General features: G+C 33.4%; 1 protein-coding gene across 7 annotated transcripts in view; it reads left to right on the top strand.

The window, feature by feature from the left end:
* Window positions 1-21,050, top strand: part of NCOA2 (nuclear receptor coactivator 2) — a 131,624-nt gene that overhangs the window by 31,213 nt on the left and 79,361 nt on the right. For 6 of the 7 annotated variants that reach the window (XM_081951008.1, XM_081951005.1, XM_081951010.1 and 3 more), the window contains one exon: window positions 9,353-9,558. The exons of the other annotated variant lie outside the window; for it this stretch is intronic. The gene's annotated coding sequence lies outside the window, so the exon portion shown is untranslated. The remainder of the gene's footprint in view (window positions 1-9,352; window positions 9,559-21,050) is intronic. 7 annotated transcript variants of the gene reach the window in all.

Raw genomic sequence — 21,050 nt, 5'->3', positions numbered from 1 at the left:
TATGGAAAGAAATAAAGATGCCCCATACAATTTTTATTTCTATAATATAAATTGTATTATGTGGAACTTGTCATTAAGTTTTGCCTCTTTATTTTAATCTTGTTCTCTACTACACAACATATAATATTTAACCTTTATTAAACGTTTAGTAATGAAGCCAAGGAAGTATCACTTATTTCTTCCTGTTGCCAATTCTTTCAAGTTGTGCTAGCCAGTTTTCCTTGTGATTCACAGCGGTAGTGCAAACACAATACTAAACAATGCATAAACAAATGTTATAAGACTTATGCTAAGAATGAGTGTTCTTCCTCCTGTGATTTAATTGCAGGAATAAAATAGGAAGCTTTTCCTTCTGTTTTCATTAAATTGATTTTATTTAACCTGTGCAGTTTTTGTTAGTCTTAATTATGGTTAATATTAAAAGCTGCTTTCAAATCTTGTTTTGGATCTCGTTGCAAATGTGATCATGGACCCCAGGACACTACAATCATCGTTAATACGTGCTGGTTGCCAAGCTCTCAAATTTTGACCATATGACAGCAGGAACATTGCAAAGTCATAAGTGCAAGGACCAGTTCAGAGTCAAATCTTTCAGCATTATTGTAACTTTCAAACATTTGTCAAACGAATTGCTGTAAATTGAGGCTACCTGTGTGATTTCCATTTTATTTTTCCTAGAACCTTATCAGATATTCTCCCTCACTTTTTAAGTTTTTAAAACTACAAAGAACAATCCCCATATCTGGTAATAATCTTTTGAGATTTGAGAAAAACTGGATTTAATTGCATGCAAAGATATATATCATTTAGGATACAGATGGGAGTATAACTTACTTTTCTTTCACACTAATTCTCATTCTGTGGTTAACTGGGTTTAGATTTTTTTACTGTTATCTGGTGTCAACATTTCCTGACAGCATGACGAGAGATGGACTTCTAACCCATTGGTCATGCTGAACTTGTGGTGAAAATGGTTATTCTAACCTTCCTATGTTTTTCTGCAAGAGTAATGTTTACCATTTATAAAAAAAAATACCTTTGATAGAATCCTATCAGTTACTGAGCCATCCAGGTAGACTCCTTTTCATTGAATGTGTTGAAATGTAAGATAGACACTCTGGAACTCTTTATTTTAGATTCTTGCCTTTGGAGAAGAATTTGACTCGGTGGCGTAAATGGGACTTCCAGCTCTAGGTGGATCTTAAGAGAGTAAAATGATATGGAAACAGATTGTAGCCAAAGAACCAATGCTATTGTATTTGAGTTTGACAAAGATGCAGTTGTGTTATTGAAGACTTACACTCTTGAATTCTTCTTTTCTATTTATCTTAAACAAAATGAATAAGAGCATTGGCACTGTCCATTATAATTATTCCTTTTCTGACCTTCTGATTATGGCATAAAATGAATGACACTGAAAAGAAACATATTTTTAAAATATACTGATAAGGGACCGGTATTGCATTTCTTGTGTTTTTGGAATAGTTGGCAAAACTGATGGCATTCCTCAGATTTAGAAAACTGTTATCAAGTAGAAAAAATATGCTCTTATTTTCAATCTTTTAAACTTTTTCAAAAATACAAATTGAAATTCTTGAATGTTTATGTAAAAGATATTCCTTGTGACTCCATCCTTTTCCTTTTATCATTTTTTTCAATTATTTAATGCTAATATTCAATTACTATGAAGTGTAAATTTCCATCACATTGAAGAAATTACAAGTAGTCTTTGACTTACAACGGTTCGCTTAGTGATCGTTTGAAGTTACAATGGCACTGAAAAAAGGGATGCCGTTTTTTTACAATTATGATCATTGTAGCATTCCCATGGTTCCAAGATCAGAATTCAGACACTTGACATCTGACTCATATTTATGACATCTGACTCATATTTATGACGGGGTCATATGATCACCTTTTGCAAATTTCTGACAAAAGTCAATGGGAAACCTTAACAAACATGTATTAATAACTACAGTGATTCACTTAACAAGAAAGATTATAAAATGGGGCAAAACTCACTTAAATGTTTCACTTAGCAACATAAATTTTGGGTTCGGTTGTGGTTTTAAGTCGAGGATTGCCTGTATTTCAATATGTGATATTATTAAGGTAAAAAAGAGAAAAATTGAACCAGGGATTGCATTTTTTTTTTGAACCTGAGTTTTGAACCTTTGAATGTCAATTATAATCCAATTATGTCAATTATTATCCATTATGATCCAATCAAATCTTAGTTTTTTGTTACTTATCTATTTTAATATTGTATATTAGAAATCCCTATTTAATACAGTTTGATAGGTTTCTATGACTGATAGCTTCCCACCTAACAGGGAAACTTGAATCACAGAGTTAGCAATTAGTTTAATGTATTGGTAACAGTATCCGTACGTAATACGTTTAGGAAAATCTTGGTGTAAACTGATGATAAGAATATTTTTATCAGTACTGTGATGTAGGCTAGATAGAGAAACTTGTTTGAGTACAGTTCAGTTAGCCTTGAGACTCAGTGGAAATCTGATGCAGTTATGGTTTCAAGTTTTAAGACAGTTCTTAAGAGAATACATTCATTTAATTATGATCAATGTGTTTTTAATGTTCTCTGTGATTTTCGGAGACTAACTAGGAACTAATTCGACACACATTTTTCCCAGACTAAAGCATAGTGAGTAGGATTGGGCTGCTATATAGTTGGGTTTGCTGCCAAATATGGATGAGGCAATCCACAATGATTGTGTGGAAGGCAATACAGTACTCTCCCAAAGTGGCTTTGGTGATTAGTGGTGTACTTTGGCAAATATTGAGTTAACTTTAAACTATGCATTGAGTTTTTATTAGCCATACCATTACCTCTCTGATTTGGATTTCATAGCTTTCTATGAACAAAAAAATCCAACATATTTCAATATAAATAATATTGCTTAATTGTGAATGCCCCAACACTGGAAGTCTTTAAGAAGATGTTGGATAGCTATTTGTCTGAAATGGTATAGGGTTTCCTGCCTAGGCAGGGGGTTGGACTAGAAGACCTCCAAGGTCCCTTCCAACTCTACTATTGTATTGTATTGTATTGTATTGAATGTTTCTTTTTGCTTAAGTTAAAAGCTGGATAGACACTTTCCCCACATTAGGCCTAGATAGCTCTGATTACCGCTGAAAAACTAGTCTATATAAATGTAATGGGAAGAAAAACCAATTTAATTATTATTCTCAGTGGCATTATATTTCTAGCTACCATTGTAAGGTTTTATTAGTGTAGAAAATAAGAGTATACCTGAATTTTAATGACAAGTTTTTTTTTTTAAATGGACATATTCTGAATTTTTAATTTATGATTCCAAAAATTCTATTTTGAACCATATTTATACATCAAAAACCTATTATTACTGCTGTTCTAAGAATTAAAGGACAAGAATAGATTTTCAATCTGTATTTTGAAGAAAAAAAATCTTGCGTCAAATTGAGATGCATTTAATTATCTAGCCATCGGTCAAACTATTATACCTTTTTTTGCAATCGAAATGGTTGATCACTATATAATTGCATTTGATTGGATTTTTCCGTTATTGAAATTTAGTTACTGCTTCTCATTATTTTCAGATATTCTACATCCCTCCTGGGTTAGTTACTATTTCAGTTAGCAACCATTTGCAAATATAATGATAATTAACAATAATGAAACTGGTCATTTTCTGACCAGTGTACACATTTAGGATCAAATTTTGTGTCTCTGCAAAGAACACATACTGGAGTGAGAATAATACTTGTGCAGCTGTATTATTTGATGAGAAATCAAATAAGAAAACGTATCTGAATGATGGCAGCAATCAGCAATCCTTAGGGGGCTCTTCCCATTCACATATTCACCATTTTAGTTAACAACCTAGTCATTGGAATGAAATTCAGTCACTAGAGGAACAGTGGGTGTTTGTTTTCTTTACAATTGTTTCTTTAGTATTCATTTGTATGAGATTTATAAATATCTAAATAAACAAACAAATAAATATATAGCCCTTCCTCTGAATGGAATGTATTTTTAAGATGACTGTCATCTGTGTAGCTCATTCTGCTGTGAGAATGGGATACCCAGAATGATTGTCAACCTTACTTTCAGACAGATTTTTTTTTGGTGGGGGGAATTAGCAGTGAATGTCATAGTCATTCTGAATGTATCTAATTGAAAATAAGTATAATTAACCTTCTCGCAGGAAAAAAAAAACATTGCATGTCAGTAAAAGCAATAATAACAAAAATGTATTCATAAAAAGGTGAATAGCCTTTTAATTAAGAATCCCCTCTCCCTCCAGTAATGTTTCTTCCCTTTCTTTCATTTTCCCTGATTTCTTTTGACATGGTATAATATTGAGGTAATATGGGCTTTGAATACAACTTATATTTGTACTACTGAGGAATGTATTTACGTTGTGTCCCCATTCCCTAATTGCAAAATGGCCTGGTGTCCTAGTTTCAGGGTAGTGGCTCTAGACTCTAATTGTTACTGTTTGCTACCATGGGTGGGGTGAACAAAATGTTGTTATATAGAATCTAGTTGGACAGCATTCTCTTGGTCTAGAGAAGGATTCCCTTGGTGGATTTTTTTCCCCTCACATAGTTTGTGAAGAGTTTTCTTCTTTATGTCCTACTTATGATTAATAATTTGGCCTGAATTCTATAACAACCTGTACTGCAAGGATTGTCATTTTATCAAATATCAGCATGATTTTATCTCCTGATCAAATTTTGGGTTGAATTAATTACTTTTTTATTGTTTTTACAGTACTGTGGTTTTTTTAGCCTTTCATTCAGTTTAGGTAGCCTTTACAATATAGGGTCTTGTTAATCTTATTTTCTTTGAAATATATATTCATTGACTGGAAAAATAAACTTTTAAAAAAGTTAACATTATTTTCCCTGATTTTACTGTTCCTTGCTTGATTATAATGTACTGCTTTTTAGTATTCCCTTTTAGTACTGAAAGTTGAAACAAACTTGCTTTAATTATGTTGCTTGTATTTTTGCTTGTATTTTTTTGAACCAAGACACCTGTATTTCCAAAGTAAATGTGATTAATTGATTGATGAATTGTATCAATTTATGCAACTATCCAAATCAATTGACTCTGGGTGGCTTATAATAAAAAAATCAAATTAAAAAGCCCAACTGATAAAATTATTATTTAAAAAAAACAAGAAAGTCAAATAAAATTACTTCTCATTCCAAGGTTTGGGAAAGAGCCAGTTTACTTCAAAGTTTACTTAAAGAACAACAGGACAATTATTATTTAAGACGTGCCTATTTTATTTTTAGAGAAAAGAAATTGAGCAAATCTGTGCATCAGATGCCTATTTTTTCTCATATTTAATGAGTATTAATATTTTTTTCCTTTAAAAATAAATATATGCCAAATGATGAATATTGACTTAAAAATCAATATGCCAAATGATGAATATTGACTTAAAAATCAAAATGAAGTATAGTTATCTCTCTGAACAAGAATATCTCTATTACTGTAATTATTTATTTATTCAATTTATATGGCCCATCCTAATAAAGCAACTTTTGGCAGGGAACAAAGTTAAAAACAATAATATCATAATTATAAAATAAACAACTTATACTGTTGTTGTACTGTGGTATATATAAAATATGTGGAATATCACCAAATTATATTACAAGTAATTCAGAAATATAATGTCCAAAAACATTTTCTATGAAATAGTTATTTTTTGAGCCAGAAAACTTATAATAGAATAGAATTCTTTATTGGCCAAGTGTGATTGGACACACAAGTAATTTGTTTTTGGTGCATATGCTCTCAGTGTACGATTTTGGTTTGAAGTGAGTTCTGTAAGATGGCATGAATAGGAACCATCAGTAGTAATTTTTGACATAACTAGTTTTCGGTATAATTGTGTAAGACATTGTCTGTATACATAAAAGATGTATATGTTGTAAGCCACCCATAGCCATGTATAAGATGGACAACAAATTTCATGCATGCATGCATGCATACATACATACATACATACATGTCTTCTTCAATTGATTCAATTGATTTCTCCCTGATGTATGCTGAATGTTTTGAACAATTCACTTGAATGTTACTGAAAGAAATACACTTGATGCTAGTACTGTTGAAAGCTATTTGGAAGATACTGCTACATGTTCTGCCCACTTACGGCTATTGGTATTGGAACATTTATGACAAGACAGGTTTTGACACCCAATCTCTTTCAGCAGTTAAGAAGCAAGATAAATATTCTTGTTTTATTATTAGAAAGAATAAAATCTAGTCCAGTAGATTGACAATATAATTCTGGAGCTTCCTTTACTCATTGCCCAACATAAATCAAGGCAATTGTTCTTTTCTTTGCTACTACTAATATTCTAATCGACCTTTAGAGGGACTCCTCCGGGTACCATCCGCTAAGCAATGCGGGCGGGCGGTGCCCAGGAGTAGGGCCTTCTCTGTGATGGGCCCAACCCTCTGGAACGACCTCCCCCCCGATATTAGAACTACTGTTGATCTCCGCTCCTTCCGTAAGAAACTCAAGACCCACTTGTTCAAATTAGCTGGCCTAGCACAATTGTAATTAGAAATACAGTATAATCTAATCCTGACCCTCCTGGATGGCATTTTAAATTTTTAAATTTTGGGGTTTTAATTGGTTTTAATTGGAACTATTTTAACTATTGTTAGTTTGGTTATTGTACGGACTGTGTGTTTAAGTTGGTTTGTCTGGGTTTGGTGTTTTGCTTTGTTGTTTTACTGTATATTTATTGTCTGTACACCGCCCTGAGTCCCTTTGGGGAGAGGGGGCGGTTTATAAATTTAATAAACTAAACTAAACTAAACTTTGACATTTTTATGCCTTCTAGATGAAGGACACACTATTATCAAAATGATTTTCCTTACTTATATGTCATTATTATTGTGATTGGTCTTATTATTATTTGAACAATGTTTCTAAATTATTCTTAAGTCTACATCATTAACTCTTTAGCTGTTTTCTTAAGTTATATGTTACTGATAGATTGCAATGAATATCACATGTTTAGGAAGTGTTGACTGTCCTCCCTTACTTGTGAGGGATTATTGATCTAAGTTCACAGAATATTATGTTAAAATGTGATATTAGATGTCTTATAAGATCTGTGTTGCAATAGGTGGTAAATTCATAAATTAATCCATATTTATTATTTTATTTTATAATATCTTAATATAAAATATTAGGTATTATGAAATGAAAAGTAGAAGTGTTGCCACATGTTGCAACATAGATCCATGAGTATTTCAGCATGGTTAAACACCAAAATGAAACTAAGATTCTTAAAAGTGTGAACTGACCTTCCCCAATCTGAGTCTTTATAGATTTGCTTGAACTGCAACTTTCACAATTAAGTTCAATATTTGTAGCTCATGAAATGAGAATGATGATGTTACCTAGTTAGGGTAATGAAACATCTGTAAGAAAACAAGCAAGCTCAGAGAGCACCAAGGACCCCTAATTAAGTTCAGTTAAGTTTATTATGTCGTACCCTATAACCAAACCAGAATATTTATTTCATGTGATGAAAAAAAAATATGTGGTAAAACTAAGTAGATTTCCAAAGAAAATTTACAACCTGGTTTCCAAATGTCTCACATTCTGGTCCATTGGACAGTCACTGATATAAAAACAAAATTCAAACCATCTTTGACATAAGTTCTCTCTAACTTTAAGTTGTTGGACACATTTGGAAAATTGAAAACGTGGTCACATCAAATAGCTACCAAATGGCATATGACCAATTCTAAACAACCCATTTAGATGAAATAATCTGGTAAAGTTCCTCCCCAGTGCATCCTGCTCAACTTTGTGTCTTCTAAAATAAGACTGCTTTTGAAGAATGCAAGTCAATGCACAAATTATATCAACAAAAGTTAATTGAAATGTCTAGCATATTGGGAATTTATAAAATGTTACTGGAATGTAATTCTTATTATTTCTGAGATAAATTGAATTACTTAGCATGATAGAACATATAAAAGGCCTCAGGAAGCATAATTGTTATACCAGCTTTACACATTATTCTTCCTGAGTTCCAAATGGCCTTGACCCTGCCTACTTTTGAAGACCTGTTTTTCCATTGCGTCAAGGTGACCTTTGAACTCATCTGGTTATATTGTTCTGATGAATTGCTTTCGCATAATTTTTTCTTATGTTTGACTATATTTTATGATTGTTTATTTACTAGTGCTATTACTTTAATTATATGGTTATCAGAGTTTTTTATATAGCACCATATAAATAGACTAAATATAAATAAATCCTGAAGTAATTTGCCTGATTTAATATCAAAGTATTTCTGTGTTTCTTGAGTGAATGTTTCCGGCTAAGTATCGGTATAAATCTCTCTTGAACAGATGCTAACTTTTTTAGGTATTAATACTTTCTTCATTAATAGTTTCATTTGAGCCTTTGTTTATATCTTACTGTGGCCTCAGTGTAGCTTGTGAGAACTTCAGTGGTAGATCAGGTTCAAATACATATTTGTGAACTGACATACAAAAGCTATAAAAAGACTTTCTGTCCAAGGTTGTTTTAGACCTGGATTCAGCCTAATATTTATCATCTTAATAGTGAAGATTTCCCCTGTCCAGTCTCATGTCCAACTCGGGTGGACGATGTTCATCTTCATTTCTTACCCGAGGGAGCCAGCATTGTCTGAAGACATTTTGTGGTCATTTGGCCAGCATGACTATATACCAAGGTGCATGGAATGCTGTTTCCTTGCCACCGAAATGGTACCTATTTATCTACTCAACATTTGTATGTTTTCAAATTGCTCGATGGGCAGGAACTGGGGTAGATAACAGAAGCTCACCCTGTCTCACAGTATTTAGGACCTGAATCCCGGATTGTCAACTTTCTAGCCGGCAAGCCCAGCATCTTAACCATTGAACCATGGTGTCCATCGTCTTAATATTAAATTACTAAAGTCAATGTCTTTTCAAAGGAAATATAAAAATATAAGCTATACTCATTCATGTAGGTCAATTTACAGCTCAATGCTCTTCTTGTCTATTTAGAAAGAAATCCCATAGAATTCACAGGAATCTAGGAACTTAGTTAGTTAAAGTGAGAATAGGACTGGGTGAAGATGCTTGCTATCTGATGGAGAGAATAGGTAGTCCTTCAACATATGTTTAAAATGTATTCGAAGTAACGAATGTATTTCAAAAATATACTTATAACATAATTGTGACCAACAAGACACCTCTACAGTCATGTGACCTGGATTTATCTCATTTGAAGTGGTGGCCATTTTTAGTTTTCTGACTGCTCCTTTTCTTCTGGTATTACAACAGGCAATTTCCGAATCTCAGATGGTCAGCTTGCTTTTTCCCTTCCTGGTCACATGACCAATCAAGATCGGAGTCTGCAGCCAGCCAGCTTTTTTCCCCCTTCCCCATTGCTTCTGGGTAGACAACTAGAGAAGTAAATCACTCATTGCTGCCCTTATTGCTTCTTTTGTTGCTGTTGCCTTGAGGACTGGAGTACTGTAGTTGCCTTTGTAAGTACTTTAAGATTTTCTTTTTCATTATAGTACTGTGCTTGTTTGTAAGTAATTTACAAAGATAACCTTTTTTCATTAGTGTGTTTGTCTGCATTTGCATTTGCCTGACAGAACTTCTAGCTAGCATCCACAGAAAGCAGATTTAGTACTGTAAAGTTCCTTTGCATTACATTGTACTGTTTGTTTGTTTGCATGTAGTTTTAATTTACTTCCAGAAAGATCCTTCACTGTCCTGTATATTTGCATGTAGTTTGAGATTGCTTGCAGAAAAAGGCTCTGCAATCTCCTGTACTGTTTTGCCTTGAGAATTAGTGTGTGCTACTGAAGATTGCATATAGAATAGATGATGGGCAGGTGTCAGCGGAAGGAAGGTGGCTCCACCAGAATCCTGTAAATTCATCCATCCAATCCAACTTCAGTCTGGGCACCTGTCTGTATGTGCTGTAGTGTGGAAGTGGAGGGCCACCTGGTCTTGCCAGAACAATTTTTGGACAAACGACATCCCCTCCAGAAGCTCCAGCGGGGGAGCCCTGCAAATTCTCTAGCCTCTTGCTTCACAAACAATGGCGGAGCAAAGAGCAAACCCATTAGGGTCGTAACTGGAAGAGTACCTGTAATATGGTGACAGCCCAATTCCAAAAAATGATTCAAGGGTACTCAGTCTTATTTAAACATGGGCAGTAAGTCATTGCCTTGTATCAAAGTTGTAGGCCAGTTTAAGCATGTCAGGCCATGGGGCAGCAGCTACAGACAACTGCACAGGAGCCAATGTGTGTCATGTCATACAAATTATACATGTTATATCATTTTATATTAAATATACAGTAGTTGTGTGATAAAGATGGATGATAAATAGATAGATGATAGATAGATAGATGATAGATAGATGATAGATAGATAGATAGATAGATAGATAGATGATAGTATCATTTTTAATTTTTCTAACAGACATTTGTGTCTACAGCTATGTCCTTTAACAGCTCACTATTACTCCCTGTCAAAAGCTGTTGCTTGAAGCTCTTGACTCATTATTCCACCTATGGTGGCATTGACCCTTAAGTGCAGAAATAAAAATAATTATTTTGTCTAGTTTATTTAATTTGATTATACACTAAATACAATTTCAAAATTGTATGGAATTTATCTAATATTTTTGTGACAATATACTTTGAGGGATAGTCAGAGATTATACATGGAACAGGTTTTTATGCTAGAAAGTAAAATTGTACCATTTCTGCAATTGAATCTATACAGTCCTTACAGATCTTAAGACATCATCAGCTTTCTGTACTTTTGGATCTCAGAAGCACTGAAGAAAAATCATTAATACCATACATACTGAGTTTGTATTTTCATCTTATATTTTTTTGTATACTAAGAAACTAAGTACTAGTTACTATGCTTAGTAACTAAGATACTAAGAAACTAGGAAAAAGTACAAATAAAAAAGTATTTTTGCTCTTAGTTAATTAATGATGATTTTTTTGCTTAGCAAATCATTTTCAATATAGTGAATTGCTTTATATTTATTTATTTTTGTATATTCTACTCAGAAACATTGATTATCTGATTTCAAAGAGTTTCACTTTATTTTGTTGTTCATATAGCAAGAGGTGTGATAAATTTATCTCAGTAATAGTTTCACTTACCTGTCAAGTTATACATTATTTTCTGTTCGTGACTAAGTTAGTTTCACCCCACCCCCCACCTCAGTTGTTTTGCAATCAAGACTTTTTCCTCAGATTTTGGGGAATAAGAAAAATGCAGTGCATTAATTCTTCCTAATAAACATTGTTTAATAAAATTAACTTAACGTGTACTGGATGAACTACTTTCAGATGCTAGTGGAGTAAACACACTGAACAATACATGCTGAAGCTTGTACTTAATTTAATTATTGTAAGCATCTGTCCTAAGTGCATGGTAGCCATGTCCATACCTGTTCCAGGAGAGCAGCCGAAAACTTCCAGGCCCTTATGGTGATATCATAAGAAAGTTCTAAAAATGCAAAACAATGTACTGAAGATACAAAACAAAGAACATGAAAGACAGTGAATATACACAGAAAGATTGGGAAAAAGACAATGGAGTTACACAAAATAAATTGGGGAAACAAATGTTGTGAATTTATAGAGAACAGTTGAAAAAACAATTAAAAGTAGTCACTTCTCTTTACAAACCTATATTGTGAAAGTTCTTTAGTGCATTAGTGTTATATATAGCAGAAAGATACGATATGAGAAAGCTTCTGATCACTAGTAGTAAAAATTTATTTGAAAATGCTTTAGAAATAGGAGTGGCAGTAGTAGTCTTTTTTCGTTTGCACATATTTTTAGAACTCTGCATCTCTATATTAAATGTACCTTTGACAGTATTCTATAACTGTGTGAGAATACACAGTCTGGCTAGCAGAAGATTATTTTGGGTGGAGTGCTTGAAAATATTTAAATGAGAACAGTGTTGTGAGTCTGCATTTATAATTCTGTTTCTATGCAGTCTTTTAGGTAGAATAGATCAGAACATTTTTAGGCAATTATAGATGTTCTAATATGGAATGGTGCCTTATGCTAGCTATATTTCCTAATGAGATAATAGTTATAATGTAGAATCATTTTTCAACTAAAATTCAGTCTAGAATTTTAAATGTGAAAAGGAATGATAATTATAAATCTTAGTATATATGTTTTGATTTTTCTATCAAGTGCTTGGCAGCATTTATGAGGAAGTTTGATCTCAGGAAAAGTTACAGATTAATTAAGTACATGTACTTTGGATTACCTGAGTGCATAGTTGTTATTATAGTTTTTGCTGTTATTTTGCTGTATTGTTATTCACAATAGGTTTCTTTTATCTTGACTGTTAGATTTTTTATCAACTCAAGGCGGCAAACATATTTAATATTCATGCTTCCAATTTTCACCACAACAACCCTGTGAACTGGTGGGATTCAGCCAGTTCGCACCACTTCGGGAGAAGCGGTTGTTAACTTTCTGAGCAGTTTGGTGAACTGGTTGTTGAAAGAAATTATAGGGCAAAGAGCAGAGAAACAGTTGTTAAATTATTTGAATCCTATCACTGCCTGTGAAGATGTTCGTCTGAGAGATAATGACTAGCCCAAAGTTACCCAACTGGCTTTCATGCCTAAGATTTCCTAAAAGTTAAAAACAGCTTGTTATTTTCCCTCTGATAAAGCAATTTTCCCTTACCTGGAGAGAGACCATTAAAACTTAATCTTGTATAGTATTTCAGTTCTGTAACTGATCATCCTTCAGAGACATATTGGCTGATTTTAAAAAAAGGTAACTAAACCAAATAATTCTCAGTTGAACATTTTTAGAACCCATTTGTGTACACTGTACTTGTGTTATTAATTCATTATAAATATTGAAGATTTTCTAGGAAATTATTTAATTCTGTACCATAACAATATGATCTAAGCAAAAGTACATAACGGTTAAAACTATTAATGTCTTTGCACTAAAAAATACTTAATTTGCAGCATAGTCCAATATAAGACTACTCCAGATTTTGTTTCACTAAGTTCCTTTGGACTTGCATCGCACTGTTCATGTGACATATTAAAGTCAAGAGGAAATTAAGTCATTGTAGAGATATTATATCCCTGTCATCTAACTTCCCCAGGTCATTGTGGTAATATCATAATCCTGTCATCTAACCCACCCATTTATACAAAGAGGCATTAGACTTCCCTTGCCTGGGCTTTTTGGAGTCACTCTGACCCCTCCATTATTTAACTTTTTCTCTGCTCCTGAAACAAAAAAATGACATCCTATAATACTTACACAAAACAGGGCTTTTAAAACTTCTCATTCTGATATGTTCATCGTGAGTATTTCACCCCCCAAAAAATCAAGGGAAGATAGCTCCCAGTGAAAAGTTGTAGCCATTAAGTGATTGGTGATTTCATGTGCAGCCATGCATTTCCAGGGCACAGTACTTGAAATAATTGCCCCAAGGAGAAGTCAGTCATGTCACCTCAATAATCCTGTATATCACGTGAAAAAGAAAGCCCTTTTTATATAGCAATAATCTCTTTCGAATAAATATGATAGTAGTTCATCTGTGCCTCAGCTTGTTCACCTTACAGACTAGTGTTGGCCTCTGAGAAAGTCAAATGTCAGGTTCATATTTCTGATTCAGAGAAAAATGTAAGTTTCTCCCACAGCGCAAAGAGTGCAACCATTCAGGTCTTTTTCAGATGTTTCTATGAAAAGTAAAATGGCTGCATTTATTCTGGTCTGTTTTCTACTTAATATAGCAATATCATAACTTTTTCAAAAAAGTATGTGAGGTTACACAAATAGAATGTTCTTTTTAGTGTTTTTAATGTAAATAACTGTAAGAAATCGTGCTTATGATAGATAGTTGGAACTATGATTATCGAAGTGTGATAATCCCCCCCCAAAATGTTATTGATTACGTTTGTTATATTGAATGTTTTATTTGTTACATATACGTTTTAATAGCTGGACAGCTTATCCAGAGAATCTTGATGAGACAACCACTTATTGTGGCTAAAAGACTTATGTAAAGAAATACTAGTCCTAGGTATGTAATATAAACTCAGATTTTGTCAAATACCAATAATGCTAAACAGTCTCCAGTTAAAAGTCATGAATTTTGGTGACGCTTATTTCAGTTAAAAAAGATGAAATTACCAGGTTGAAAGATAGTAGAATAGAAGTATATATCGGCCTGTACAGTTTTGGTAGGGCAGGGTAGCTTTCAATTTAATTTTTAATGCAAAATTATAGTAGAGTTCTTTATATATTCAGTTACACTGTTGAAAATTTAAGATGCCTTTTTCTTATTGAAAAAGGGTGTCTGCCTTATTTGAAAGGCTTTTTTCAAAGTGTGAACAGATGAAATATAATTTTATCTTTCACATATACAGCATGATTACGAAAAAAAGCATCCTTCAAAACCTGGGCAGTTGAATTATGTGTGTGTGTACACACACACACACACACACAGTGTATTCAGAAAGTATTTAGACCTTCATTTTGTCAAATTTGTTATGCTGCTTCCTGATTCTGCAGTTGTTGAAATTCATTTTTTTCTCATTAATTTACACTCAGTATCCCATAATGATAAAATGAAAACATACAATGCAATGCAATAATAGAGTTGGAAGGGACCTTGGAGGTCTTCTAGTCCAACCCCCTGCCTAGGCAGGAAACCCTATATCGTTTCAGACAAATAGCTATCCAACATCTTCTTAAAGACTTCCAGACATGTTTAGAAATGTCAGTAAATTTATTAAAAAGAAAAAAACTGAAATATCACATTGCCATAAGTATTCAGATCCTTCTGAACAAAAGTACTTTGTTGAAGCACCTTTGGCAGCAATTACAGCCTTGAGTCTTTTTGGGTATGACATGACAAGCTTTGTACACCTGGATTGGGGAAATTTTCTGCCATTCTTCCATTGGTGGGCAGCCATTTTGAGATCCCTCTAGAGATGTTCAATAGGATTCAGGTCAGGGCTCGGCATAAGTCACTCTAGGACATTCATAGAGTTGACCCTAAGCCACTTCTGTGTTGTCTTGGCTTTGCGCTTTGGATCATCGTCATGTTGGAAGGTGAAACTTCAGCCCAGTCTGAACTGTGGAAGGTTTTCATTGAGAATATCCCTGTACTTTTGCCCCATTCAGCTTTGATGATAAAAAATGATCACCTTTGTTTTCACTTTATCATTATGGGAGTACCGAATGTATTTTAATGAGAGAAATAATGAATTTGAACAACTACAATATCAGGTTCTGCAGCATCACAAAATTGACAAAAGTGAAGGAGGTCTAAATACTTTCTGAATAAACTCTACATATTTTTAAATACATATTTAAATTTTAAATATTTATAGTATATTTAAATAAATAAATATGTTCTCATTCAGCAGGTACATTGACAGAAATATATCGAATATAATCATGTTTACTTTTGGGGAATAAATCTACTTGTGTAGTTTGATTAATATTTGGGGGGGGGATATATATTAGCTAATCTCAAATGTATCTGAAAAAAGTTTCAGTATGACAGTAGCCATGAAAATCAGTACGTGAGGTCGGAGAACTTAAAAGGCTTTTAAATTTAAAATGTAAAATATTTAAAAGCTGCATAAGGATCTGCATGTCCTTTCAAGAGCTTCTATGTGACCAGTCTTCTTTCAAATGAGATGATTTCAAATTTCAGGCAGTTTATTGTGGCATTTTGTAAACCTATACAAACTCCATAAAATAATGCATCCTGTATCCCACATAAGGGACGGCCTACAGGATGTGGGCAGCCTATAGGATTTTATGGATGCATAAAATTAGTTGTTAGTTTAAAAATGGCAGATTTGTGCAGATTTGTGCAAACAAAATGTCACCAAAACATTTGTCAGTGAAGATACACAGTGAAGAGAAATCCACAAAACTGATCTACAAAAGTTTGCAGTAAACAATTCATGTCCCCTAAGCTATTTTGCTTTTAGAAAGTGAACTTACTTTTCAACTTTTGCTGTGATTTTTATTAGAACATTAGGATGGTAACCATTCGTTAATGTATGCTTCTAGATGGACTTTGGAGATGAAAAATCAGTTCCTTTACAAAATCTCTGTTTTATAACAGTGTTTAAAGCAAAAAAAAAATTGCAATCAAATACATCTGTTGCAAGTGATAGGAAAAATCCAGAAAACTGTTTAAAATACAGCAGTCATACATACATCTAAAACTGAAATTATGTAAACCTACATGTTGAATTAAATTCCAAAAAGGTGAAATGTTCTTGCAAATTCATTTTACAGTGAAGGCAGTTTTGATTTGAAAACTGTTTCAAGTAGTTGACACTTCCCTTGTTTTGCAGAAGTAGCCTTGCCTTAATTAGAGTTTCAACATCAGAGTCCCATCCACTCAAAACATAGTAAACAGAACTTCTGACTTAGCAAAAACAAAGAACAAAGTCCATTATGGACATGTCTGTAGATTTTTGTTAACTACTTAATAGCTTTCAACAACACAGTTGAGAATGTTGAAGACATTTTCTATTTTTTATTTTTATTATTAAATTTTTATCTCGCTTTTATATTTTGTCAACACAAAACTATGGACATACCTAATATCTGGCTCCTATTTTCCACACAATAACCCTGTGAGGTGAGAGAGAGTGACTGAGCCTATCATTCAGCCAATTTTGACTTACTTTTATTTTCTAAGCCAACACCTTAACCAAACTGGTTACCAAACATTTTCTAATAGATTACCAATCAATTAAAATTGTAAGTAGTTTTTCATAAAATCAAAGAAGTGATAGATATCTATTTTATGGAAAGCTTTTGTCTTGTTTTGTCAGATGTCGCCAAAAGGCTACTAGTATTACTACCAGTACTCCTTGACTTACGACAGATCACTTATGGACAGTTTGAAAGTTATGATAGATCTCCCCATAGCTACTTATGATCCAATTTTGAAGTTCTAGTGGGACAGACACATGATTGCGTTTTGGGTGTTTGCAACCGGCCCATATTTGCAGCCATTTTCAGCATCTGACTGTCACATGACCACAATTCCCCCCCCCTTTTTTTTTTGCCAGAAACTGGTTTTTACTTCTAGTTTCTGTCAAAAGTTGCCTATTGGCTAAAATGAGTTCATTTAATAACCAGCACATTTGCTTAATGACCATCACAAAAAAGATTAAATTGGGTAACTCACATATCTGCTTATTGATCACCTTGACTTGCAACCATAATTCTAAGGTCAGTTATGGCTGTAAATTGAAGACTATCTGTATATATTTTCGCGAAAGTCTTTCAAAATTAGTGAGCCTTAATTTCACAGTAATGATGTAAGATTTTAATTTTTTATATTATATTTTAATGTTTATTTGAAAATGCGAGTAGATTACATTTATTAAAATTGATAGACAGATGTATATTAAAAACTACTTAAATTTTTAATAAGGTTCCATAGGTTCAACAACATTGCTTCATCAAGGAGCTGGATATTTCTTACACAAGGATTATTTGAGGAATATCATCTGACAGGCAGATACCAGCAATTGAAAAACTCCATCATTTAGTCTGAGTATATCACCTTTTGGGCAGATTCTGAATATCCACAATTTCTGAAAAGCCATTATTATCAAAATCCAAAATAAAAAATTGGACAATCTAGCAAATTTTTTTCATGGATTAAAGAGATTTTGCAGGATCCAATCTGGGTCAGTCACTGGGACCAGAGGTTTTGTCTTCCGAGTTTTCTGACTCATGCTGGAGCCCATTTTTAGGGAACTTCTGTGTAGGCTAACACAAGTCCGAAAGCTTGGAAGACAAAATCTTTGGTCCTGGTGACTGACCCAAATTGGATCCTGCAACATTATCCTGGGACATGTATATTCGCCTTCATGCATAAAGAAATTTTGCCTTTCTCAGTTTCATCTACGTTACTGTGTTGCATTTCCTCAAAGTTATGGATGTACCTCTTGAAGTTCTTATTGCAATAGTTGGTCAACACCTAAATATTTTGATAGAATATTTGAAGAGAAAAAGGAGTGTCTTTGTCAACATTTTTGTTTTCACTTGTACAACTCCATTTGCTTTATGTTAAGTTCATGACACTATTAGTTTTTATGACTATTGACTTCTAAGAGCATCTTGTGCTGGTTACATACATATATACATACTTATGCATGTGTTATTTCAGGAGTTCCCAATTTGGTAGTATATATGCTCAAATCCAGAGTTGAAAATAATAGTATAGAATGAACTCAGTAACAAAATAGTGTTATGATCTATTCTGGTTAGGACAGAATTAGAAATGCAGGACAAATTTTCTTTTAAAGCAATACTAAAATACATTTTTAGTATCAAATCACTATGCTTAGGCAAAACAATATAAATGTTTAGAATTTTAGAAGTACAAATTTCCTTTGTAAAATTTATATAATTTTCTTTAAAATCATTTTTCTGGGGGGAATGTCAATCAGATTAATTTTCAAAGGGAAAATTTTTAAAGATTCTGGAATACCTAATATCTCATTTAAGCCATGTACAGAAATTCTGTGGCAGTATAAAATTATCTTTCAGTTTTTGAAAATTCAGATAAACACTATCAATTGTGTTTACAAAGAAAGCAAGGTTCCAGAAAATAAAAGCATATTTTATTGAGCATGATACATGATGAATGCATGGATACAATCTGCAGTTTTCTTATCAACAGTCTAGATACGCTGTGCCATTGTCTTCTTACAGAATGTTTTAAAAATCGCATTCCAGACCAAGCCTTGATATTTCCCAGTAATTTCTGATTTGAAGATTTTTAAGCCAGATCCTGCTTAGCTGGTGAATCCTGATAAGATGCCTCCAAGACATGTATAAAACCTTTTTAACAGTTAATACAAGTCTTGCTGGCTACTTAAGGGCTAAAAACCAATGACTACATTTCAGAGTCTTATCAGTATAGCACTTCATGTGTTAATAATGCAAAGCTATGTACTTCAAATAATACATTTTATAGATGTGTAAATCCATGCATTCCTAAACCCAGAAATTACTATATAGTTTCATAGAACCATAAGGCTAAAATGGACCTGGAGGTTTTCTAGTCCAAACCCCTGGCCAAGGCAGGAATCCTTATATCAATCTCGAAAATCCTTTTTTTAAACGCTCCTGTGATGAAACCACCCACAATTCCAGAGCAAGCTGGTGCCATTGATTAATTGTTTTCACTGTTAGGAAATTCCTCCTAATTTCAAGGCTGAATCTCCCTCTGACAGGCTTCCATCCATTGCTTCTTGTCTACTCTCAGATGGTATGGAAAATAAATCAACACCTTCTTCCCTGTGACAGCCCTTCAAGTATTGGAAGACTGCTATCATGTCTCCCCTGAGCTTCTCTACATTAGGCTAAAACGTACCTATTTCCCTTAGCCGTTCATCATATGATTTAGCCTCCAGACACCTTATCATCTTTGCTCCTCTCTGTACTCTTTCTAGGGTCTCAGCAATCTTTTGCACCATGGTGACCAGAACTGGAGACAGTTCAGGTAGCCCTCAATTCACAACAGTTGTAAAAGAATTGTATAAGGACTCCTGCCTTGAGCAGTGGTTGAATTAAAAGACCTCCAGGATGCCATTGGAAGTTACAATGACACTAGAAAAAGTGAGTTATGACCCTTTTCCCCACTTACGACTATTGTAGCATCCACATGGTCAGATAATCAAAATTCAGATGCTTGGCAACTGGCTCATGACCATTACAGCAACTCAAGGTCATGTGTTTACTTTTTGTGATCTTGTCACAAGCAAAGTCAATGAGGAAGTCATATTCACTTAAAAACCATGTTACTAACTTAATGACTGCAGTGATTCACTTAGCACTTGTGGCAAGAAAAGTCATAAAATAGGGCAAAGTTCACTTTCATTAGCAATAGAAATTTTGGGCTCAATTGTGGTTGTAAGATTGTGGTTGGGCTCAATTGTGGCCGAGAACTATCTCTATTTCAAAAATGGCCTCACCAGTGCAATATAGACCAAGGGATGTTAAGTAAGACGTTTATGGGAACCTTATTTTTCTGGTTTGATACATACTTATGAACAGAAAGATTATGAACAAAAAGATGATTGGTGTTCTAGAACACAAAACATCCTGGAATTACAAAGTACAGCCTGGATGTATTTTATAGTTAACTTTGAAATCATCAATCTGTGTTATGTTAGTTGTGATTAGGGGCTATATCCTCAGACATCTTGTTTTATTTCTTACCTAAGGAAACAATCTTGTTGACAAAACAATGTGTCAGCAAATCATTGCAGATGTAATACCATGTGATCTACTGTCTGAACTTATTAAAATTATATACAGATAGGGCCATTGTTTTAGAGATTCCTTTAAGTGTAATATAGTCCATTGTAATATATATTATGTATAAATTAGAACACCTTTGAAGTAGATAAGATACTCAAATTCTAATAATTTGAGACAGGATTGGGCTTTTTGGAGGGAAGCAGAAGGACCAAAATAATTGGATCAAGGACAAAATCTGGCTGAAGCAGGGTCATAATTTTCATTGTTTCACTGACTTGTAAAGAAGATAGTACGCTTTCTCCCCCTTTAAATCTTAGCATTACAAAGATTCATATTTTGAAATAACAAAAGTTCAGATGAAATATTCTTAGAAATCTTGACACCTCAAAAAATGAGTTGAGGGTCCTATACAGCCCTAGGGCTGTTAATTTCCAAATCTAATTTTAGGCAGAGACTGAAACTGTTCACTGAAAATGTTAAAGTGTGGATGAAAAATTATTTTGCTAATATACTTGTATGCCAAATTAGGCAGATAGTGATACAGAGTAATATTTTTTCTGGGGTCCTTTTCCTTTAATTCAATTTGCTGCTGTAGTCTCAGCTGTACATGGTTGAATACTACCTGTTTTTATTTGTGCTAGTTGTTAACAATGCTGGTACTTATAGTTCTTTATATTATTTCTG

The sequence above is a fragment of the Natrix helvetica genome (assembly GCF_964273705.1).
Source record: "Natrix helvetica genome assembly, chromosome: 4".
Lineage (NCBI taxonomy): Eukaryota > Metazoa > Chordata > Lepidosauria > Squamata > Natricidae > Natrix > Natrix helvetica.
The sequence above is the reverse complement of the archived record's forward strand: the minus strand, read 5'-3'. Positions and strand labels throughout refer to the sequence as shown.